The sequence below is a fragment of the Lagenorhynchus albirostris genome, chromosome 8 (genome assembly GCF_949774975.1).
Source record: "Lagenorhynchus albirostris chromosome 8, mLagAlb1.1, whole genome shotgun sequence".
NCBI classification, from domain to species: domain Eukaryota; kingdom Metazoa; phylum Chordata; class Mammalia; order Artiodactyla; family Delphinidae; genus Lagenorhynchus; species Lagenorhynchus albirostris.
Genome location: NC_083102.1, coordinates 96,461,135 through 96,486,458, shown reverse-complemented (window position 1 = coordinate 96,486,458; position 25,324 = coordinate 96,461,135). Strand labels below are relative to the sequence as shown.

Genomic DNA, 25,324 nt, shown 5'->3' with positions numbered 1-25,324 from the left:
TCAAAAGTTAAAGACGAGAGAATTTTAAAAGCAGCAAGAGAAAAACAACTTGTTGCATACAAGGGAACCCCCATAAAACCGTCATCAGATTTTTTTTTTTAGCATACACTTTGCAGGCCAGAAGGGAGTGGCATGATATATTCAAAGTGATGAAAGAAAAAAAAAACTTCCAACCAGGAATACTGTACCCAGCAAAGTTACCATTCAGAATTGAAGGAGAGATAAAAGAGTTTTATGGACAAGCAAAGCTAAAGGAATTCATCACCACTAAACTACCCTTACAAGAAATGTTAAAGAACCTTCTTTAAGCTGAAAGAAAGGCTGCTAAGTAGTAACAAGGGCACATATGAAAGTATAAATCTCATTTGTAAAGGTAAATATACAGTAAAGGTAGTGGTTTGATTACTTATAAAGCTAGTATGATGATTAAAAGACAAAAGTAATAATGAGTATAGTAATTAGCTAAGGGATACATAAGATAAATATATGTAAAATGTGACATCAAAACCATTAAGCAGTGGGTGGAGAGGAGTAAAAATGTTGAGTTTTAGAATGGGCTCAAACATAAGTTGTTATCAACTTAAAGTAGACTGTTATAGTTACAAGTTATTATATGTAAGCCTCATATAACCAGAAAGCAAAAACCTACAGTAAATATACAAAAGATAAAGAGAGAGGAATATAAGCATACCACAAAAGAAATCAAGTCACAAAGGAAGAGGAAGAAGGAGGAAAAGAAGAGGAAAGAGAAGAAAGGAAGAGAGAGGAACTGTAAAAATAACCAGAAAACAACTAACAAAATGGCAGTAAGCATATTCCTATCAATAATTACCCTAAATGTAAGTGGGCTAAATTCTTCAATCAAAAGATTTAGAGTGGGGCTTCCCTGGTGGCGCAGTGGTTGAGAGTCCGCCTGCCGATGCAGGGGACACGGGTTCGTGCCCTGGTCCGGGAGGGTCCCACATGCCGCGGAGTGGCTGGGCCCGTGAGCCATGGCCACTGGGCCTGCACGTCCAGAGCCCGTGCTCCACAAGGGGGGAGGCCACGGCAGTGAGGGGCCCGCGTACTGCAAAAAAAAAAAAAAAAAATTTAGAGTGGCTGAATGGATTAAAAAACCAAGACCCATCTATAGGCTACCTACAAGAGACTCACTTTAAATGTAAGGACACACAGACTGAAAGTGAAGAGATGAAAAAAGATATCCCATGCAAATGGAAACCAAAGGAAAGCTGGAATAGCTATACTTATATCAGACAAAACAGACAATAAAAGACTGTAATGAGAGATAAAGAAGGGTGTTACATAATGATAAAGGGGTCAGTCCAACAAGGGGCTATAACATTTATGTATGCACTGAATGTGGAAGCACCTAAATATGTAAAGTAAATATTAACAGGCCTAAAGCGGGGAATAGACAGCAACACAATAGTTGTAGGGGACTTTAATACCCCACTTACATCCAGACAGAAAATCAATAAAGAAACATTGGTCTCAAACAACATGTTAGAGCAGATGGACTTAACAGATATTTATAGAACAATCCATCCAAAAGCAACAGAATACACATTCTTCTTAGGTGCATGTGGAACATTTTACAAGATAGCTTGTATGTTAGACTGCAAAGCAAGACTTAATAGATTTAAGAGAATTGAAATCTCATAAGCATCTTTTCTGACCACAGTGGTATGAAACTAGAAATTAATTACACGAAGAAAACTGGAAAATTCATAAATATGTGGAGATTAAACAACATGCTACTGAACAACCAATGGGTTGAAGAAGAAATCAAAAAATACCTTGAGACAAATGGAAACAAAAATGTAACATACAAAATTGATGGGATGCTGTAAAAACAGTTCTAAGAGGGAAGTGTTTTTTTAAAAATACATTTAATTAAACAAATATTTATTAAGCACCTACTTTGTGCCAGGCACTGTGTTATGCACCCTCACTGCATGCTGTCCACACAGCATGGTAATCTCAGAAATTAAAACCAAGAAAAGGAAAGTTGTCACAACCCTACAAACTGGGGGCGGGTGGAAGCAGGCAGAGTGCATATAGGCGATTCCCGTGCCAGAAAACACACCCACCAGAAACTTGTTTTCTTTCTCGGGACAAGTTTCTGCTAAGTGGTTGTTTTAAAGCATGTCTGTATATACTGAGAGGGAAGTTGCTGTCACCACACCCCCATACGCTGAGGCTTGATGGACATTCGAATACTATGAATGCTACTCAAAAACAGGAGGTGGAAAGGGTATTTATATTTGGATTAGAAAATACTCTTTCAGTTCATATGGTTGCAACAGCCCTTAAAAAAGATATAAACATCCCTGCCCTGACTGCATAAACGTTTAAGGTAGACCTAGTTCTGGATTCCTGAGTCAGAATTGTCCAGTTGTCTGCAAACTTGCAAGGTCAGAGAAGCGAGGGGAGATTTCTGTTCTGGAGAGGAGAGAGTGGACGGCATCCCTGGTTTGGAAACACGCCAACCTGCACCTGCATTTACAGAAGCAACGCGAATGGGAGGACATCCTAGTGCTACTCTGTCTCACGCACACACTGGGGACTCAGAAATGGCCCTAGTGGTTGGCGCCCAGCATGGAGAGGCCCATGCGGAAGTTGTGCAGGTCGTCAGTCTTCCCATCCAGCACCTCCAAGAAGCTCTTCAGCTCCACCTTCAGGTGGCGCTGTCGGTACTTACTCTTCTCAATGTCCGTCTTCAGAGAACACACGTTGTCTTCTAGGTTCTGACTGACTGCTGCCTCTAGTTTCTCAGCGATGTATTCACACTCTGACCTGAGTTGTGGAATGATTTCACTTTGTTTTTGGAGGTCTTTCAACTTCATCTCCTTTTCTCAGAGCTCCTCAACTCTTCTCTTCAACTGGATAGTCTTCTCGTTCTCTCTGTTTATCTCACTGCATTGCTCTTCCAGCTCATCAAATCTTGTTCCAGAGCTGGTCGTTCTCATCGTGGCAGAGGGAGAATTGCCTCTTCCACTGCTCCACGCTGGCTGCTGAGTCCTGTAGTGCCGTGGTCAGCTGGGTGTTGCTAGGAGGGAAGTTTATAGCAATAGATGTCTATCTCAAGAAACAAAAAAAAAGTCTCAAACAACCTAACTTTATACCTCAAGGAACAAGAAAAAGAAGAACAAAGTTGAAAGTTTGTAGAAGGAAGGAAATAACAAAGATTAGAGTAGAAATAAATGAAACAGAGACTAAAGAGACAATAGAAAAGATCGATGAAACTAAGATCTGGTTCTTTGAAAAGATAAAATTGACAGACCTTTAGCTAGACTTACCAAGATAAGCAGAATACATAAAATAAATAAATAAAATCAGAAATGAAAGAGGAATGAACAATTATACACCAAAAAATTGGAAAACCTAGAAAAAATGGATAAATTCCTAGCAACGTACAACCTACCAAGACTTAATCATGATGAAATAGAAAATCTTAACAGACTGATTACTAGTAAGGAGATTGAATCCATAATCAAAAATCTCCTAACAAACAAAAGTCCAGAACCAGATGGCTTCACTGGTGAATTCTACCAAACATTCAAAGAAGAATTGATACCAGTCCTCTTCAAACTCTTCCAAAAAACAGAAGAGGAACGAACTCTCCCAAACTCATCTTATGAGGCTAGCAATATCCTGATACCAGAACCAGCTAGGGATGCCACAAGAAAAGAAAATTCCAGGCCAATATCCTTGATGAACATAGGTGCAAAAATTCTTAACAAAATATTAACAAATTGAATTCAACAATCCATTAAAATGATCATATACCATGATCCAGTGGGGTTTATTCCAGGGATGCAAAGGTGGTTCAACATCTGCAAATCAGTCAATGTAATACATTAACAAAAGGAAGGATAAAAACCATATGATCATCTCAACAGATTCAGAAAAAGCATTTAACAAGATTCAACATCCATTTCTGATAAAAACTCAACAACTGTAGGTACAATTTTTACTTTGTAGAAAATATTTTTCTTTATAGAGAAATTTTTTATAAAAAAACATAAAACTTCTTTGCTGAGACTTCCCATTTCTTCATTTTTTTCAAGAAAGTTTGTAATTGCTTACTGAAGCATTTTTATGATGGCTGCTCTAAAATTCTTGCCCCATACTTCCAACTGCCAGTTGAGCTTGGCATTGCCCTCGGTTGTCTTTTCTCATTCAAATTGTGGTTTTCCTTGTTCTTGGTACGACGAAGGATTTTCAACTGTATCCTGGATATTTTGGTTATTATGTTATGAGTCTTAATCTTATTTAACTCCTCGATTTTTGCAGGAAGTCACCCTTTTCAGGTTTAATGTATACTTTCAGGCCTACTTTTATGGGTTAGGGTTCCAAGGTTTAGTTTTTGGAGTTCTTGCATGGCAGTGAGGCCGGCGTGCTTCCACTGGGCCTGGGGCTCTGCATGGCACTGGCTGGAGGTGGAGAGACTCAGGGCTCCCTGACGCTTTCTCCCTTAGGTGTCTGGTGGGGGAGCCCACAGCACCAGCTCTGTTGGGCCTCCCCTCTCCCATCCTTGGGCCCGAGGGCAGCCTTTCCTGTTGTCTGCCTGTTTTGTCGATGCCTAGTGGCGATTCAGATTGCAGGCCCCTGCGCCAGCCCTGATGTGGGAGATAAAAAGCAATGCCGGGACATACAACATGTTGTTATCAAGTCCCGTGGCCCCAGCCTGCCTGACTTCTTCTTTCCAGCTTTCAGGATCCTTTAATGAGTGTCTGCTGGATTATGTCCAGGGAGGAGGAACTGGAAAAGGGAGTCCACGCCATCCATCCTGTTCCATCCTGTTCTGGAACTGGAAGTCCATTTCCGGGAGGTTTTACCATCACAATATTTTCTCTCTAAAACAAGGAGCCATGATGGCTCCTAGATGACAGCTTGGCAGATGGCAGCCCACACAAATGGCACTGGGGCTTGAGGCTGCCGGAAGGTTCCCATCATTGTGAGGGGCGGAGAGAAGGCAGGCAGAGAGGAGCTGGGAGAGGGGTGCGAGGAAGTGGTCCAGAGCATCGTGCAGCTACCCAGCCTGCTGTGACCCCGGCCCCACAGACACCCCCCCCCCCGCCGCGTCTGCTGGGGCACGAAGCACAGCACAGTGTGGAAAGTGCAAATGATCTGGGATGGGGGGACAGAGGGATGAGGAAAAGGAAAAGGGAGACAGTGAGTGAGGACAGGAAGACAGGCTGCTTAGGGAGCCTCAGCGTCCATCCAGCGTCTCCTCACGGACCTGGGGGCTGACATTGCTCGCGGGAGGCTCTCGCGATCCCCCTCCCCACCCCCCGGGCTCAGGGACCCCTGCAAGCAAGAAGGGAAGGCAGAGCCGGGCCTGGGGCCAGGAGGAGCGTGTGGGGACGTGGGGTCCCCAGGTGGCGCAGGAGGAGGCCACTTTTCTCAGCCGTTCCAGTCCCAGAGATAAAAATACCAGTTTGCAAAATCAGCTGCTAATCTTGTTGCTAGGTAGAGTTCAACCCCAGAATTGCCATTTTGTGCTAAGTTTGGCTGAACAGCTTTTCCTGGGAATTAGACTCAGACACAGGCCCAGGGCTTAGAGGGGGCACAAGGAGACAGGTGCTTTGCTCATAGCCTTGCAAGGGGACAGACCAACAGACAGGGTGTGTGTCACACCCAGACTGTGGAGGGACAGTGGCCCCGTGGAGGAGTCCCCACTCCACGGGGAGTCTGTGTGGAGGCAGCACACGGGGCTGGGGGCTCCCAACGGGGAGGGGCTGGGGGCAGGGGATACTGCAGTGAGCACCCTTGGGCACCTTGGGGGCAGGGTTCCTGAGGTGCGGCCTAGAACCCAGCCCCTCCAGCTGAGGACCCGGGGACCGGAAGCCCTAGGGGACTGTGAGCCCTGGAGGGGCAGGGGAGAGGGTTAGGAGCCAGGTGGAGGGGATGAGGCTGAGGTGCTCTGCACAGAAAGGCCTGGAAGATACATGGCCACAGCAAAAGGAGGCATCTTAATGACTGTAATTAAAATGCCAAGGCGGGTCTGCAGCGGCCAGGTGGTTGCTGAATGCTGCTGAAGAGCTGCAAGTGCTTGAGACCAGGGGCCGCAGGCCAGCCAGGCCTCTAGGGCCTCTGAGCCAGGAGGGGGAGGGCCATGCCCTCCTGGGAGCTTACGCTCTGGTCCTTCTCCTTCCTGGCCTCATGGACCTCACGGGGACAATTGTAGGACCCTCTCCCCAGGCTGCTTTGTTCGTCTGTTGGTTTGCTGGTTTTGGCCACATTGCGTGGCCTGGCCCCCAGCAGGGAAAGCGCTGAGTCCTAGCCACTGGACCCCAGGGAGCTGCCTTCCCCAGCCTGCATTCGCACCCAGCTGCATTCTGCTTCCTCTGGGCCCCTGCTCTGCTGGGAGGCACGGAGTCAGAGATGGCTCAGGGCCCCTGGGGCCTGGTGGGGAACCCGAGCTTCCCGGGCATAGGCCCACTGGGGGCCACACAGCAGTAGCACCAACCAGACTGGCTCCCGCCCTCTGCTCCCAGCCTAGAGCCTGGGTCATACGGAGAGGGCCAGGGGTGGCCCAGGGACCCATACACAGTCTGTCAGGCACAGTCCTCACCCCGTGTCTGCCACCTTCTCCTTTCTGGACCCGGTTGTCAACAGCCTCTGCCTAGGAAGGCCACTAAGGTTGCCTCTCCAGGGCCCCTGGGAGGATGCTGACACCCGTGCCCCTCCAAGTGCAGGAAGGGCTCCCTAAAATGTGACATTGCAGAGGAGAAAGAATCCTGGGCCTGGGCCACGTGTTTGATTTAGAACACAGCCCTGGCAGTGCAAGAGTCTGGCCGGCAGCCACTGGAGGCCACGGGAGGGCAGCATGTTTTCTCTCCTAGAAGCAGGAGGCGGGGCTGCCAGGCCTGTCCCCCTCCTAAGGGGCAACCAGCTGTTCTTTTTGTTTGTTTGTTTTAATAACAGCTTTATTGAGGTATAATTCACATAGCATAAAATTCACCCTTTTAAAGTGTACGATTCAGTGGTTGTTAATGTATTCACAGAGTTATGCAACAATCACCACTATCTAAATGTAGACTATTTTCATCACCCCAGAGAGAAACCTCCTACCCATTAGCAGTCACTACTAATCCCACCCCCCCATCCCCAGGCCTAATCACCCACTAATCTGTCTGTATGAATTTGCCTGTTTCACAGGATGAAGTTGGACCCCTACCTCACACCATACACAAAAATTAACTCAAAATGGATTAACAACCCAAATATAAGAGTTAAAAGCATAACACTCTTGGAAGAAAAAACATAAATCTTCAGAACTTTGGATTTTATATTGGCTTCTTAAATATTACACCAAAAGCACCACCAACCAAAGAAAATTAGATAAAGTGGACTTCATTAAAGTTAAAGGTGTTTTTTTTTTTTTTTTTTGCGGTACGTGGGCCTCTCACTGTTGTGGCCTCTCCCATTGCGGAGCACAGGCTCCAGATGCGCAGGCTCAGCGGCCATGGCTCACGGGCCTAGTGCTCCGCAGCATGTGGGATCTTCCCGGACCGGGGCACGAACCCGTGTCCCCTGCATCGGCAGGCGGACTCTCAACCACTGCGCCACCAGGGAAGCCTGAAAATAAGGTTTTAATATCCAGAATATAGAAAGAACTCCTACAACTCAACAACAAAAAGACAAATCAACTAAAATATGGGCAAAGGACTTCAATAGACATTTCTTCAAAATAAATATACAAATAATCAATAAACAGATGAAAAGATCCTCCATGTCAATACTCAATAGGGAAGTGCAAAAACTACAATGAGATACACTTCACCCATACTAGGAAGGTTATAAAGTTTTTTAGAAAGGCAAATAACAAGTGTTGGTGAGCATGTGGAGAAATTAGAACACTTGCATATTCCTGGTGGGAACGTAAAATGGTGCAGGTTCTGTAGAAAACAATTTGGTGGTTCCTTAGAAACTTAAACATAGGATTACCATATGACCAAGCAATTCCACTCCTAGATATATGCCCAAATGAATTGAAAACAGGGACTCAAACAGATACTTGTGCACCATTGTTCACTGCAGCATTCCTCACAATAGCCAAAAGGTGGAAAGAACAGAAATGTCCATCCACTGATGATTGGATAAACAAAATGTAGTATATCCATACAACGAAATAGAAATGAATGAATTTCTGATATAGCAGTTCACCCTTATCCATGGCTTCACTTTCCAAGGTTTCAGTTACCCATGGTCAACTGTGATCCAAAAATACTAAATGGAAAAATTTTAGACAATTCATAAGTCTTAAATTTCTGCCATTCTGTGTAGTGTGATGAAATCTTGTGCCATTCTGCCCGAGATCCCCAATCACTGACATTGTCTGCTCCTGACATTCAACCACTGACATCATCATGGCTCAATGTTCCAGGATCACTCCAGTCAGATGATCCTCCTTCTCACATATGGTCAGAAGGTCAATAGTAGCCTGATGCTACATCACAATGCCTACTTCGTTCACCTCATTTCATCTCAGCATGTAGGCATTTCCTCATGTCACATCATCACAAGAAGAAGAAGAGTTACTACAGTCCGATAAAATATTTTGAGAGACCACAGTGACATAATTTTTATTACAGTATACCGTTATAATTATTTTATTATTGTTGTCAATCTCTTATTGTGCCTAATTTATAAATTAAACTTGACCATGGGTATGTCTGTATAGGAAAAAACACAATATACATAGTGTTCAGTACTATCTACAGTTTCGAGCATCCACTGGGGGGCTTGGAATGTTTCCTCTGTGGATAAGGAGGGACTACTGTACATGCCACACCATGAATGAAACTTGAAAATGCTATGCTATGGGAAATAAGCCAGATGAAAAAAATGGCAAATTGTGTATGATTCCATTTATCTGAAATATCTAGAATAGGCAAATTCATAGAGCTAGAAAGTAGATTAGAGGTTACCAGCAGCTGGATGGTGGTGGGATGGGGAGTTACTGCTTAATGGCTACAGAGTTTCTGTTTGGAGTGATGAAAAAGTTTGGAAAGCGATAGTAGTGATGGTTGCACAACATTGTGAATGTACTTAAATATCACTGAACTGTACACTTAAAAATGGTTGAAGTGGTAACTTTTATATTACATATATATTACAATAAAAACAACTTAAATTTTTTTCTATGTATTTCGGTTCCAGGGGATAGACAGATTGCCTGGACAAGTTAGTTTGCCTCTCTAAGCCTCAGTTTCCTCATCTGTAAAATGGGACCGGACATAATACCTATCCTGTGAGGTTGCTGTAAAAATCGAATGACATAACACATGTAAGTACATAGCACCAAGTTTGGCACGTGATAAGGGCTCCTTAGGGGGGAGCGGTCATCATTAGTTTGTGTGTGTGTGTGCGCAAGAGAGACAGAGACAGAGAGAGAGAGAGAGAGAAACCTGTTCAGTTTCCAGTTTGATGCCATCCCTTCCTCGAGTTACTACTTCCAGCTGTGGTGGAGGACTTGGCTGGACCACTGCCTTCACTGAGAACAAGTAGAAAATCCAGATGAAAAAATTGGTTTGAAGGCATCAGACAGCTGCAGACAACCATGAATTGAGGAGCCAAGTTTCCAAAGAAAAGAGAATTGGAGAGATGTGAGCTCGTATTCTGCACACCACTTACATCTCCAGGTGTGAACCAGTTCTTGGCTTAGAGTGGCCAAGAATCTGAGGAATCTGAGCATGGGGCTACTACCTGAGAGGCAGGGAAGCCAGCAGAGTTCTCAGCAAGTTCCTGGAGAAGCAGAGAAAATTTTAATTATAGTGCTGACAAAATAGCCAGCACTCAAGAGGCTGGAAGCCCCAAACTCAGATGTTGCCCCTGAAGCATTTGCCTATATATTTAATGCACATGATGAGAGACTAAGAAGCTAAGAGTGGAATTTTCAACAATCTAATGGTTATGAAGAGACAAAAATTGGAATTTAGGATCTGGGTTGGGGCCTGGGGAGGGCTCCACCCTAGGAATGGCCATGAACCAAAGATAGAAGGAGGCATAAAGACTGAAATCCTGCTTCCTGTTACTTTGGATTAAGATAGTCTGCCCACACTCTAGCTGCCTCCAGAGGATAAGATGAACACTCTGTGGAGAAAGGTAAAAGAACCCAGAACCTCAATCAATTGTCATGGACTGTGTCCAACATTCAATTATAAATTATAGACATACCAAGGAAACCTCAGATGACTCAAATCTTGGGGTTATCAAACAGACTTTAAAATAACTTTTTAATATTTTAAAGAAAATAGATGATTAGATGAAGAATTTCACTAGAGGAAAAATAAATAAATATATATATATATACATTTTAGAGCTGAAAACACAATAATTGATATTTACAGTACAATCCGTGTGTTTATGATAGGACACGAGAGAATAGAGGATTCATGAAAGTTGACTGATAGGATTAGTAGAAGATAGGACAGTAGAAAATATCAAGGCTGATGCACAAAGATGAAAAATACAGAAAATAATGCAAGAGATACATGGAACCTGTTGAAAAGTTCTAAAACGTGTACACCGGAGTCCTAGAAAGAGAAAGATATTGGAGCAGAAGAAATATTAGTGGACATAATGGCTGATAATTAAAAAAAATAAATGAATGCTATCAGTCCACAGATTCAAGATACTTAATGAACCCCCAAGCAGGATAAATACAATGATAATCTTAAAAGGAACCAGAGTAAAAATAAATAACCATAAAGTAACTTCAAAGGAGTAACAATCAGACATAGCAGAGTTTTCAACACAAATGAATAATCAGAAGGCATTAAATAACATTTTTAAGTGCTGGGAAAAATAACTACCAATCTAGAATACTATAGAATTTGATAGGAAAAATATTCTTCAAAAGTGAGGGTGAAATGAAGACATTTTAGGAAAAATAAAAAAACTTAAAAATGAGAGTCTTCATTGGCAGATTATCTACACTTAAAAAAAAAAGTACAGGGAGTTCTTTGGGCAAAAAGATAATCCCAGATAGAAAGATGGAAACTGAGGAAGGAATAAAGAGTAATGGATGGAAAGGGTAAATCTAAATGAATAGTGACTCTATAAAACAACAACAATAAGGCCTTCTGAGGTTCAAAATGTACATAAACCCATGGGAGTACAAGTTAACAATTCTGATATTACTATAATAAGCAAATAGATGGTGGATGGTGGTAAAAAAGGAAAGAGAAAAAATTTTTAAATAGAAATAAGTATACCTTGAGCCCTTCGTTTGTGCTGTGCCAAAGACAAAAAGGGGAAACACAATGTAGCTCTTCCCATATGATTGCATTCTGCTATGTTTTTTTGCTTTTGTATTTGATCTTCCCTTTCTGCATTTAGTATTCCCTACTCAACCTACTGAGTTAATTTGTACTCCTCTAAAAAAGGAAGGAAGGAAGGAAGGAAGAAAAGAAAGAAAAAGAAAGAAAGAAAGAAAGAAAGAGGAAGGAAGGAAGGAAGGAGAAAGAAAGAAAGAGAAAAAGAAAGAAAGGAAGAAAGAAAAAGAAAGAAAGAAAGAAAGAAAAGAAAAAGAAACCTATTCTCTACCCCAAAGCTTGGCTCTTATCATGGAAAGCCAGGCTTTCAATAATATTGCTTCAGCTAAAGTTTATAAATTAATTCAGGTAGTAATGTATTTCTTGGTTCTCCACTATAATTACCTTTTCCATGAAGCAGTGACTATCACTGAATAAATGAGAGAAGGACCCAGGCAACAAAAATTTTAGGGAAAGAAAAAGATTATGTAAATATGTAAAAATAAAATACATGACAATAAAAACAAAAGAACTAGGAAGGTTGGAAATGGAAATAGAGAGTTTTAAGGTCTGGGAAGAGGTTAAAAAAAAGAGTGCTAATTTATGGTAGACCCTAATACCCTAATAAGTAAAGGATGCATATTGTCATCAGGGGTAACCACGAAAAGAATAATAAAGGCATGTAAATAGTAAATAGTAAAATAATAGTAAAGGAATGTTTACAACACAGGGAATATAGTCAATATATATAATAACTATAAATGAAGTATAACCTTTAATAAGCGTGAATCACTATGTTGTACACCTGAAACCTAAATAATACTGTACATCAACTATACCTTGATACATTTTTTTTAAAAGTAAAGGGATGCGTAATTAACAGGCTAACAGATGGGAGACTGGAATAATAATAAAAAAAAAATCCAAAAAAAAAAAAAGAGGCAAGAAAGGAGAGGATTGAAAGAATATAAAACAGGTGGGATAAATAGAAAACAAGGATTCACATAGTAGGTATAAACTCAAATATATCAGGAAATACATTAAAGGTAAAGGGACTAATTACTCCAAGATAAATACTAAGACAGACTGGATCAAAACAAATTAAACTGGTAACTGCCTGATCGGGTGCCGCCTAGACTCGGAAAGGGCCGCAGAGAGAAGTCTGACGCGGCCTCCAGCCCCTGGGAAATCAGAATCCAGCTGGAAATGGAGCTCCTGGTGAAACAGGAGCTGGAGGACTTGTACCAGCAGCATCATCACTCACTGCAAAGCTACAGTAATTACCCAGGGTGGCCTTAGTCAAGGATAGACAAATAGACCAATGGGGGCTTCCCTGGTGGCGCAGTGGTTGAGAATCTGCCTGCTAATGCAGGGGACACGAGTTCAAGCCCTGGTCTGGGAGGATCCTGCATGCCGCGGAGCAACTAGGTCCGTGAGCCACAACTACTGAGCCTGCGCGTCTGGAGCCTGTGCTCCACAAAAAGAAAGGCCTCAATAGTGAGAGGCCCGCGCCCCGCGATGAAGAGTGGCCCCCGCTTGCCACAACTAGGGAAAGCCCTCGCACAGAAACGAAGACCCAACACAGCAAAATAAATAAATTAATTAATAAACTCCTACCCCCAACATCTTCTTAAAAAAAAAAAAAAAAAGACCAATGGAACTGAACTGAGTCCAGAAACAGGCCCACACATGTATGACAACATTAACACTTGCTTATAAATTGGGGGAAGAAGAGTCTTTTCCAGAATTACTGCTGGGTGAATTGAATGCATGTATGGAAAAAAATTACACACACACACACACACACACACGACACACGTGCACATGCACATACACACTCTTAATTCATAAGGATTGTAGAACTAATTCAGAGGGAGAAACGATAAAGTTGTAGGAAAAAGACATAGGAGAATATCTTTATGACCTTGGGGGTAGGCAATAACTTCTTAAATAGGATATAAAAAGCATAATGCCATGGAGGAAAAAATTGATACATTTAATCACACTGAAATTAAGAACTTACATTTATCAAAAGATACTATTAATAATGTGCGAGAAGGTGAAAAGCCAAGCCACAGAGTGGCAAAAGATATTTCCAATGCATATATCTGACAAAGGATTCTGATCCAGAATATTCAAGAATTTCTACAAATCAATAAGAAAAAGACAAGCAACCAGTAGAAAAATTGGGGAAAACATGAACTGCACTTCACAAAAAGGGATATCCAAATGGCCCAAAAACATATGAGAAGGTGCTCACCCTCAGGTTATCAGGGAAATGAAAGTTAAGATCACAGTGTCACACGCACCCACCTGAACGGCCCCAAATCTTCCAACACCAGTTCTTACTAGCTAGACTGTAGAGCAGCCAAAATTCGTATATTGTGTTGGTGGGAATGTAACTTGGTACAACCACTGTGGGAAGAATTGGCAGTGTCCATTAAAGGTGAGCATACTCATCCCCAATGACCCAGAAATTCACTCCTAGGTATTTGCCAAAAGAAATGCACACACTTTCACCGAGACATGAGCAAGGATGTTCACAGCAGCATAATGGATGCAGGAACAGTGGTATAGTTGCATGGTTGGAGATAGTGTGGCAATGAAAATGTTTCTAGTCCTAGACACAGAAACATGTTTGGACATCACATGGTATTGAGGGGGAAAACCTGGACACAAATGAGAAAATGCTTCACATCTCCAATTGTTGAAACCTCACAAACAGTCCATACTAATCTGTGTTGGCAAAGGTTGCTATAGCGGCTGTCACAGTGGGGGTGGGGTCGTAACTGGGAGAGGATAGGAAGCATGCAGCCATTGTTTTGTTTCCTAACCTGGGTGCTGGGTGAAGGTGGAAGTTTTTTGTGGGTACATACTTGTGATTTGTGCACTTTTCTGTATATATGTGATACCTTAAAAAAAATAATTATTTAAAATAATTATCTTTCTTGAACTTTGACCCATTCTGTTGCCCTCTCTTCCTCCTTTTTGCCCCAATGAAGATGCTTCTTATTTAAATGTTTTTTAAAAATAATCTCGAATTTACAGAAAAGTTGCAAAATAGTACAAAGAGCACCTATATGCTCTTCAACCAAATGCCCCAATTGTTAACACTTCACTGCATTTGCCTTCTAAATCTGTTTCTCTATGTATTTTTTCTGACTCATGTGATAATAAGCCATAGGCATGATTCTTCATTATCCCTCCATGCCCCTGTGCAAAACAAGAGTCCTCTCCTACATCAACCCAGTACAACTGTTGAAATCAGGAAATTATTCTTGCTCCAAATCACCATCTAATCCCATGCAAATGTTGCCTGTGGCCTTAATAATGTCCTTTATAGGCTCAGCATTCAGCCCAGGACCCCGAGTTGCATTTAGCTGTTGTGTGTGTTCAGTTTCTTTCTGCCTAGAGCAGTTCTCCAGTCTTTCCTTCCTTTTGGGCCTTGAAATTTTTGGAGAGTTCAGGTCTGCTGCTTTGTAGAATGTCTCGTTTGTTTTACTTCCCCTGTGTTCCTCATAAATGATGCAGAGGTAATGCTGCAATGTCGATTTGTTCCACTCTGGTGATGCTCACTTCTGTTGTGTGGGTAAGATCGTGTCTGCCAGGTTTCTCCACCTGTGCTCTTCATTCCTTCCTGTAGATCTGAGTTTCCACCTGGTGTCATTTACCTTAACTGTAGTGTGTGTCTTCTGTCAGTGGACTCTCTTAGTTTTGTTTATGTGAATTTATTTCAACCTTTTTTTTTTAAGGACATTTTTACTGGATAAGAATTTGGGGGGGGCTGATAGCTTTTTTCTTACAGCACTTTGATGATGTCATTTCATTGTTGTCTGGCTTCCATTGTTTCTGGTGAGAAGTCTGTTATAATTCTTATAATCGTTCCCATGTAAGCAACGTGTCTTTTTTCTCTGGCTGCTTTCAGAATTCTCTTTGGTTTTCAGAACTTTGTCTGTCTGAGTGTGGTTCTTATTATATTTATCCTGATTGGGGTTTGTTGAGATTATTGGATATGTAAATTGATGTTTTTCATCAAATTTGGGAAGTTTTTGACCATTGTGTTTTCATTCATTCTGCCTCAATTTCACACTCTTTCCTTTGAGACTCCAATTATACGTGTGTGGGATCATTTTATATTGTTCCACAAGTCTCTGAGGCACTATTCATTTTCCTTCAGCCTTTTTACTCTCTAATCTTCAGATTAGATCATTTCCATTGATCTATCTTTATATACATTTTCCACTTGGGGACTGAAATTTCCAATCCATTCACTGATTAAGACCATATCTTTCTTTAATTCTTTGAACACAGTTATAATAGCTGCCTTAAAGTCTCTAAGTTCAACATCTGGGTCATTTTGTGTCCAGTTTTTCAGCTTTTGTAGATTGCTTTTTTCTTTCCTGGGGATCATATTTCCTTTTCCTTTGTATACATAGTGATTATTTTTTAATTGACTATGGACATTATGACTAATATGTTGTAAAACTCAACATTCTGTTAATTTCCTCTGAAGAATTTTGACTCCTGCTTTGTAGGCAGTTCAGTCACTGGCTGATGACCTTGGTTTTGTGCTTTGTTGTTGCAGATCCTGGAAAATCTGAGGTGTTTCCCAAGGCCCTCTAATTTAGCATGACCCGATCCTGCCCAGCCTATATGCACAGACTGGCTCTTGGCCAAGGACTTGCAGGTACACACGTGGAGTTCTGGGGACCTGCACACAGCTCCCTCGTCTCCGGCATCCTGTCCCACATACTCCCACTGCTTCTCTGCCCAATCTGATCTTTACCTCAGCAGGTCCATGTGACCTCTGTGCCACAGAGCTGAGTGCTTGTAAGTTGTCCTTCTCTCAGGGATTCAAGTCTGGCCTGTCTGTCACCTATGGCCTGAAAACAGTTGTCTCATACATTTCATCCAGTTTTATGGTTATCTCTGGTGGAAAGGTTATTCTGGTCCCAGCTCATCCACAGTGTCTAGGCATGGAAGTCACAAGTAAGCTTTTTGCTGGAGAAGGTGGCACTTATCTCCACCCGCTGCCCCCACACCCTCCTTGAGACATTGTGCCCCAGCCACTGGACCCACCACCAGTGTTCTCTGCCTGGACACTTCTCAACTCTGGCTTCCAGGACTCTTTCCTCTCCTAGTTCTCTCACCCTCAGCTTTCTCCATCTGATCTCTTTGATCAACCCTTCCTCAGACCGTCTGCTCAATGCAGGCTTCCCCCGGAGACCCATAATTGGCCTTTTACTCTCTTCCTGGCGACGTTCACTATGGCTCCCACCCTCCTCCTTCTGATGATTCCCTGGTCTGTACCTTCAGTTTCCATCTTTGCTCTGACCTGCAGGTCCATCTTCACCTGATGCTGCAGGTGGTGGTGCCAGGAGGCCCTGAGTGGAACTTAATGCCTTTACCTCAAAGCTGCTCCTCTCTGGTGTCTTCCCCCAACCCTGCCCCCTCAGAAGGAGTGGTCATGCAGCCCTGCCCCCACCCCCAGCCCTACTCATTTCTCCCTTGCAATGGCCACCAAGTCCTGATTCCAAATGGGTACCTTCTAGACCCCTGCCAATAATGGTAGCTATTATTAATATTGTTAACATTAACACCATGAAGAAGGTGAGATGTGCAGTTTCCACGGTGTGGCCCCTAGCAGCTTCTCTTGGGAGTTGAGAGAAAGGGGAAGCTGTGGAGGGTTCAGGAGACCCTGGGTCCTAGGATAGGACCAGAATCAACATGGCCCCCCTGCAGAACCCTGGGCAGAAAGCCCTGGGCACCAGCCACTTTGATAGAGACTCAGCCAGGTAGGAGCAAGGGAGCTGTGGTGGTGTGAGGGGCAACCTGCCTGGGGACCGGCCACAGTCGGGGCTGCTCTGGAGCCTGTGCACACTGACTGCTATGGGGGTCCAGGCCCACCAGCCAGCTGCCGAGACCCCAGCTGAGGTCCTGCCCTCCAGCTGTATGGAGAGGGTTTCTGTAGTCACCTTCCTGAAGGAGAAGGAGCCTCCTCCTCTTGTGACTGTCCTATATGAGAGCCCGCAAACCCTAGTGGCCTGCCAGGCTTGGGGGGATGCCGTGCAGGAGGGTCAGGGACCGGGGAAAGGGGCAGGAGGGCTGTGTCCATGGTGTGAAGCTTCTGACCCACCAGGAAGGCCAGGTGCAGGCAGCAGCTGGTGGAGGCCAAGGCACCCTGGGCTGGGGCCTGGGCAGGAGTGAGCCCACTACACTCTGCCGGCCTCCTGGCAGAGTCCACCCGCCCCCTCTTCCACCCACTGTCCTCAGGACCCCTGGGTGGAGGGAGCCCAGAAACCTGGGAGACCCCCATGTGATGACTGCCAGAGCAGGAGACCCTGCACACGGGGGTGGGGGGCACCTCAGAAGAGGGCCGGGGGGAGTCCTGGCAGGATGAGGGAACGTGGCCCTCTGGGGAGAGTTTAAAGTGTTACCTCCCCTCCGCTACCCGAGACCCACGTTTCTGGGGTGTGCGAGGAGGCAGCATGCTCAGAGGTAGGCGTTGCTTCCCTGGGGCTAAGGCCTGTGATCTTAAAGTTCTGTTTCCATCGTTTGGACCCTTTCCGGGTGGTGCTGCATGACCGGCTGGATCACTTGCCCCTACGCCTTGGGAGGACTGGGGTGCCCCCAACCCTTACCGCTGTTGGCCCTACAGCTCAGAGCCCAGTGTCCTCATTCGCAAAGAGGTGACCATGTGCCCGCATACGGAGGGCCACGGCTACACTAGCACTTGAGTCACCCTGGCTGTTGGCCGCCTGGCCGTGGCCTGACACCTCTGAGGGAGCGCATGCCTGCAGTGCCCCATAATTACGGTGGCTGTGTGCAAACTGCATTATATTTGGCTCCCCCCACGCACGAGGCTCTTGTCTCCACGGAGCTCTCCCTCCCCACGTGTCACGTGGCCCGGCATCTCCATCCCCTCCTCCGCGTATCTGCCAGGCCAGTCCCAGCGGGGGGTGATTTGGCTTGCTTCCAGTTTTCTGGGTTATAAATAGCACTGCTATGCATGTCTTTATTACAAATCCTTCTTTCCTCCCAAACCCTGAATAACCGGTGCCCTGCGAGCGCATCCTTCCAAACCCTCCTTGCTTCCCGGCGCGTCCCACCTGCGCCACGTAGACCCTCACTATGGACGGTCGCCTGGCAAGTGGACAAAAAGGCACCAGGGGCAGGAATGCAGCCCCTTCCAGGTTCATGGCATAAACAAACCAAACAAAAACTAAAGGAAGGAGCACCCAGTATTTCCTGATGTTTTAGTCCTTTAAATTTAGAACAAGCTCCTCGTGCACCTGGGCAGAGGCTGTCAGGTGCCCTGGGCCCTGGTCATTTCCTGGTCAGGGCTGTTGGGTTTGTTTACTTACCTTTTTTTTTTCATATTCTCATTGACTTTTAAAAATAGTACAAATATAATAAGTGAAAACATTCTTATTGTGCAAAGTTCACCATAGTTTTTGCATTTCTTCTGTGGTATTTTACTTTTGAGTCTCTATGAGTCATTTGTATTTTCGTAGAAAATTTTCCATTTCAACTACGTTTTTCCAATTTATTGGTGAAGTTCTGTGCATAGTGTTCTTTTGTAACCTTTATCTCTTTATTTCATTTTTGTCCCCCATTTTAACCTTTTTGGACTTATGTTTGTTATTGACCAGACATCAAAAATTTGTCTATTTTACTATGAAAAATTTTTTCAAAGATCCAGCTTTTGGTATTACTGGTTAGTTTTCCTACTGGTTGTTTTTTATTTCACTAGTTTCTGTTTGGCATTATCAAGCTCCTCCCTTTACCTTTCTTGAGGTTGTCATTCTTTTCCAGTGTCTTCGGCTGTAAATCTTAGTTTATTCTCAATCTCGCTTGTTTTCTAGTAAGTCAAGTTGGCTCATCTCCCCTGAACACCGCTTGGCTGCATCTCACAGCGTGTGAGCCATGGTGGTCACTTGTGTCCGTTTATAAGTTTCATTTTTGTAGTTTCTAATTTAAATTTCCTGCTGAGTGGATGTAATTGTCTTCCTGTAGTTATTTATTTTTAATGTTACTGCACTGTTGTCACTGACTCCTGCTTTTGTAGAATTTTTTGAGACCCTCCTTTGTCTGCTACTTGGCCCATCGCTGGGACTGTTCCCTGTGACTAGAAGAACATGGTTCTCCACACGTGATACCAACATTTTGTGTAATTTTATGGTGACCAAAGAGGAAAGTGGGGAGAGATAAATTAGGAGTTCGGAATTAACATAAACACACTATTGTATATATAACAGATAACCAACAAGGACCTATACTGTATAGCACAGAGAACTATGCTCAATATTTTGTAATAAGCTATAAGGGAAAAAAATCTGAAAAAATACATACATACATATACATAATATATACCTCTCTGTGTGTGTATATATATATATATATATATATATAAATCACTTTGCTGTACACCTGAAACTAACACAATATTGTAAATCAACTATACTTCAATAAAAATAATCAATCAATACTATTATAAAGCTAAAAAAATTTTAGGGGTAATTTACATACATAATGACATGTCACGCATATAAATTACATTCACATAAAAATGCACTGATTTTAAGTGTTCAGTTTGCTACATTTTTGACAATGTATACACTTGTGTAATCACAAAGAAATACAGACCAGTTCTACCACCCCAGGGACTTCCCTCGGGCTGCTGGGAGTCAATCCCCACATTGCCTGAGCAGTGCAGCTGCTTTTCTGATTTTTATAACCATGGATTAGTTCTAGAATTTTGTAGAAATTGTATCCTGCAGTATGTGTTCTTTGTGTCTGGCTTCTTTTGTTCAACTTTAGTTCCAAGAGATTCACCCATGTTGTCAAGTGTATCCGTAGTTGTTCTTATTTACATACACTGATTTGTTTACCCTGCCCTCCCATGTGTGGACATTTACGTTGCTTCCAGTTTCAGCTACTATGAATAGAGCTGCTATAAACATTGCTGTACAAATTCCTTTTTTTTTCTTTTGACATACAATTTTTTTCTTTTGCGTAAATACCTACGAGTGGAATTAGTGGGTCATAGGGAAGGTATTTGTTTAGCTTTGTAAGAAACCGTCAAGCAGTTCTCCAAAGTGGCTGTCTCTAATTTCTGCACATTTTCGTTTATAGTGCTTTGCGTCTGTTAACAATAGTAAATCCTAACAGCTATTAGGTATCAGCTCCTGTCACAAAGCAGAGACTCCCAATTGGGATCAGAATTAGATCCCCGAGCTGGTGTGTACTCAAGCCCTTGCTCTTTCTGTAGCAGTGGGCTCTGCAGACATTGGCTCCTTAGGACTGACACCTGGAGAACTGGTGGGCTGTGCTCACGGGTAAGGTGGCAGAGACCACCGCTTGTCCCCCCTCCAAGATGCCTTCTCCCCTCTTATTCAGTGACGGATCCCCACATTTTAGCTGGGTCAAGACCTTTTCCCCAGCATCCTTTGCAGCTAAGTGAAGTCATGTGATAGATTCTGGCCAACGGGTCATCATGGGGAGGGTCATGTGGCCAAAGCTGACAAGGGCACTCTGTCCATCCTCCCTTTTGCTATCTGGCCACTAGGAACACGGATTTGATGGTTGGGTCTCCATGTTGGGGTCCCGGGAAGAGGGCCTGCCCCTAGTGGTGGAGCAGAGCTGTAGGCAGCTGGGTCCCTGAAGGCTACATGGAGCCGAGCAGCCATGACCGTGACCACCAGGGGTGCCACCTCTGGGTGCCTGGGGAGAAGGGAACAAACGTCTGTTTCCAGGCAGCCCCTAGCTGTTGTACACAGGTCCTCTGTATTGGTGCTGGGGATCCCAGGCCTGCAGCCACTTCAGCATACCCTTCAAGCATGTTGGGGGAGGGCAAGCAGGCGAGCACAGGAGGGACCTGAGTGCAGGGTCTCCTGACTCATGTCAGGAGGCAGTTTCCACATGACAAGTCCCTAGTGTCCATGGCGAGGGAAATACGAGCTGGGCATGGCTCCCTGGCCCCTCCTGGCCATGTGGGACCCTGGTGTCATGCTGCCTGCCCCGCCGGCCTGAGCAGCCCTGGTTGATGGAGACGCCTGTGTGAGCATGTGGGAGGGAGCATCGGCTCAGCAGGGGTCCCTGCACCCTGAGTGTGAATCTCCCAGACAGACCATGCTGTCTACCTTGTGCTTGGATGTCTGGAGAGAAAGGAGGAGGCCTGGAGGGTTTGCGCCCTCATGTCCGTGGGCTGAGCCCTTGGAAAGGCCAGGGGACGCTGCCCATGTCCTACGGTTAGCTTTATTACTCTGTCTGTTAGTCATTCAGGTGGCTCAGACTCCCTTGGAGGACTCAGGTACCAAGCAGAATGTGCCGATGGACAGATGACAGATGTGGTGGTGCCTTTGCAGGCACTCTCTCCTCCGTCCTCTTCATTCCTTAAACACACCAGCTGGTTCTGGCCACAGGGCCGTTGCACAGCTGTTTTTTCTGCCTGAGATGCCCTTTCCCCCTATCCTAGTGTCTCTCTGCCATTCAGATCTCAGCTTAAATGATGTCACCTCCTCAGAGAGGACTTTCCTGGACACCCACTCTGAAGTTGTCACCCTGTCACCCTCTTTGCTTTAAATCTGTGTAGAGCAAATATCACTACCCAATGTTTTCTTGTTTGTTCCTTGTTGGTATTGGGTGTAAGCCCTGTGAAGGTGGCAACCTTGCCCATCTTGTTCCCTGGTGTGACACAGTGCCTGGGCAGAGCTGGACACAGTCGTGTCCATGCACAAGGCCAGTAGTCACCCTTGAGCAGAGTGTAGTGATTAAAGGCACCAACTATAAAGTCAGGCGACTTTGGAAGCTAGTACTGATTTTTGTCATAGATTAGCTGTGTGATCTGAGCCCAGTTACAGATCTGTGCCTTGGTTTCCTCGTTTGTAAAAGGAGGCTAATGATAGTCCCTATCTTGCAAGGTTGCTATAAGTTTATATGAAGTGGTGGGTGTTGGACCTTTAGAAGAGTTTCCATAGTGTAATGGGTACATTGTAACTTGTAGCTATGGCCTTCATCATCATCATCACCACCACCATCACCACCACCATCACCACCACCATCGCCAAATCACCACCACCATCACCACCATTACTACCATCACTATCATCACCATCATCACCACCACCATCACCACCACCACCACCACCATCAATCACTATCATTACCACCACCATCACCACCATCATTACCACCATCACCACCACCATCGCCATAATCATCACCACCATCACCACCATCACTACCATCACCATCATCACCACAATTACCACCATCACCACCATCATCACCATCATCACCACCACCATCATCACCATCAATCACTATCATTACCACCACCATCACCACCATCACCATCATTACCACAATTACCACCATCATCACCATCATTACCGCCATCACCACCATCACCTGATCATTATCACCACCACCACCATCACCACCATCATTCATCATCACTACTATTGCCTCCATCACCATCACCACCATCATCACCATCACCAACATCACCACCATCGTTGTCACCATCGCCACCATCACTGCTACTATCACCATCCCCACAACTATCATCATCATCATCATCACCATCACCATCATCACCATCCCCACCACTACTACCATCATCTCCCCACATGCCTGCCATAGTGTCCTGCATGGACTGCCATGTCAGGGCCAGGTGATTGGAGATTGATGAACCCCTGCTCTGGGGTACGGCAGCCTGCTCTTCCAGGCAGATGGCTAGGACTGGGAGAGGTGGTGGCAGTGACATCCCTCCCATGACAGCAACCCTTGGAGGCAAGGGGCATAGGGGAGGCCGTGGCTTTCCTGCGAGAATGAGCCCCATGTGCAGCACTTTTGGCTCTGCAGATGTGATGCTTGCTGCCATGGTGACCGTCCTAACAATAACCTCCCAGAACTGATATTCCCCACATCCATCCCAGCTGCCACCTGGGAGAGAGAGCCCTCCTCACTGACGAAAACCAGCTAGAAAGGATAAGGTGGGAGGTGGAGATGACGTGGAGGTGCGGGTAGAAGAGGGCCCTTCCTGCAAGAGGGGTGAGAGGCCAAAGCCAGATGAGAGGGCTTCTGGGGTCTGGAACTCCAGAAAGCATCATGGCTGGTAGCCCTTCTCCCTTCCAGCTTTTCCACTCTTCTGGGGAGGAACCCTCTGGGTCTGGAGGTGGGGAGTGGGTTGTCCTGTGAGTGGAGTTGAGGGGTTGGGCTGTATAGGCAGGGACCCTCTGGGTCCCTTTGGTAGCTCAGTCATTCCTCACTGTGGTGCCCTGATCACCCTGCCCTCCCTGCTCTCCTCAGGGTCACTCGGTGTCATGCCTTTAATGTTCCAGCCCAGAGGAGGGGCTGCCCTGTTGACCTCAGGAGCTAACAAGAGTAGAAGGGCGGCCTCAGATCACGCCCTTTTAGTGACCCTGACCTCATGTAAACTTGATCCTGGGCAGTCTCCCCACCCGGGGGAAGGGACCTCAAAACAGACACCCAGAGTGCTGTGTCCTTGCCCAGGCCTGTAGGACGCCGTGCATGTGTGTGAGTGTGCATTGAGTGTATATATGTGTGTGTATGTGAGAGTGTATGTTTGAGTGTGTGTGCATATGTGTACGGTATATGAGTGTATGTGAGTGTGGGTTGTGTATGTGTGTGTATTGTGTGAGTGTGTATGTGTGTGAGCGTGTATTTGTGTTTGTATGTGTGTGTGTGAAAATAAAAGAGAAAAGAGGCTTAATGGGGCAGTAAGGTTTGAGTCCCAGCCACTTCTTGGCTGTGTGACATTGGGCAAGTTGTTTCACCTCTCTGTCTCTCTGCTGTCCCCCTACTAATCTGGGGATCATAATAGTATATGTCTCCTAGGACTGAGAATTAAATGAGATAATACATGTAGAATGCATATAAGCAAATCAGTGTCTGCTGTCATGGTGATTTTAATGCCACTTGATCATTGCGTGGCCTCACACTGGAAGGAGCACGTGTGACGCTGTCAGCGCACAGGGTCTGCTTGTAGCCTGGACAGAGCCTGGTTTACTGAGGGGTGCAATTTTGTTTGTTTGCTTGCCAATTGTATTCTACTGTGTGGGACTGTCTCCTTCTCCTTCCGCTGCAGATGGCCCAGCATGTGTGGGGAGAGGCTCCTGTGGGGCAGAACACAACCGTAAGAGCAAGCCTCTGTTGGTGCGTGAGGGGCCTCCAGTGCTCCCCTGGCTGCCCCAGGAGAGGTGGGCGCCTGCCCACGAGGAGGCACCTGGGGTGCTCTGGTTCCAGCACTGAGCCCTGAAGGTGGTCTCCCCCTCTGCCCGGCCCTGCAGAGGTCAAGGCCACATCCTCCACAGGGCCCCCTCTGCCCCCAGTCCGGGTCCGGCCTTTACCCCAAGTGTTCCTTGGCCTCCAGCTGTCTCTTGGGTGCAGGCTGGGTCTGCAGAACCACCCAGTACAGGGACTGGTCACCACCTGGTCTGCTCACCTGCCTGACAGCCGTGTGCCAAAGGCATCCTGGTCGGGGGGTGGGGGCCCTGGGTCCATCCCTACCGCCCACTCCTGCCTTGGAATCCCTGCATTAGATCTTTTATCCAGGAAATATTTATTGTGGCTTCTGGGACCAGCCCCGGGCTGGCCACCAAGGTGAGCGAGATGAGCAGGACAGGCCCAGACCCTCTGCCTGGGGAGCCCACGGTGCAGCAAGTGGTTCCTGTCAGGGCCTGCTGAACCGCCCAAATCCGGAACTGGCTGCTGGAAACTGCATTTCCCCAGGGCCTCCGCAGGACGGACCCCGGCCCTTTCCCCTCTGAGGAGCATGGGGCTGCTGAGCCCAGTGGGTTGTCTTCACTGGATCTGAAGTCCCGGCTCTGGATGGCAGCCTAGGTGTGGCCCTGGGAGGGGCTCTTCTGTGGGGCAAGGGGTCGGCCCAGCCTCGCCTGCCCCTCCCACCCGCTCGCCCCTCCTCCTCTCCTGGGCCACTTTCAAGATGGACCCGCTTCTTCCAGGCCCGAGCTGGAAGCAGGCAGGTGGACCAGGCCTGGGAGAGGGAAAATGTGTGCCCCTACCTGGGC

At 45.5% G+C, this 25,324-nt stretch overlaps 1 pseudogene; it reads right to left on the bottom strand.

Moving 5' to 3' along the window:
* Positions 1–2,579: 2,579 nt before the first annotated feature.
* On the bottom strand, positions 2,580–24,797 carry LOC132524360 (homer protein homolog 2-like; annotated as a pseudogene).
* Between the last annotated feature and the right edge of the window lie 527 nt (positions 24,798–25,324).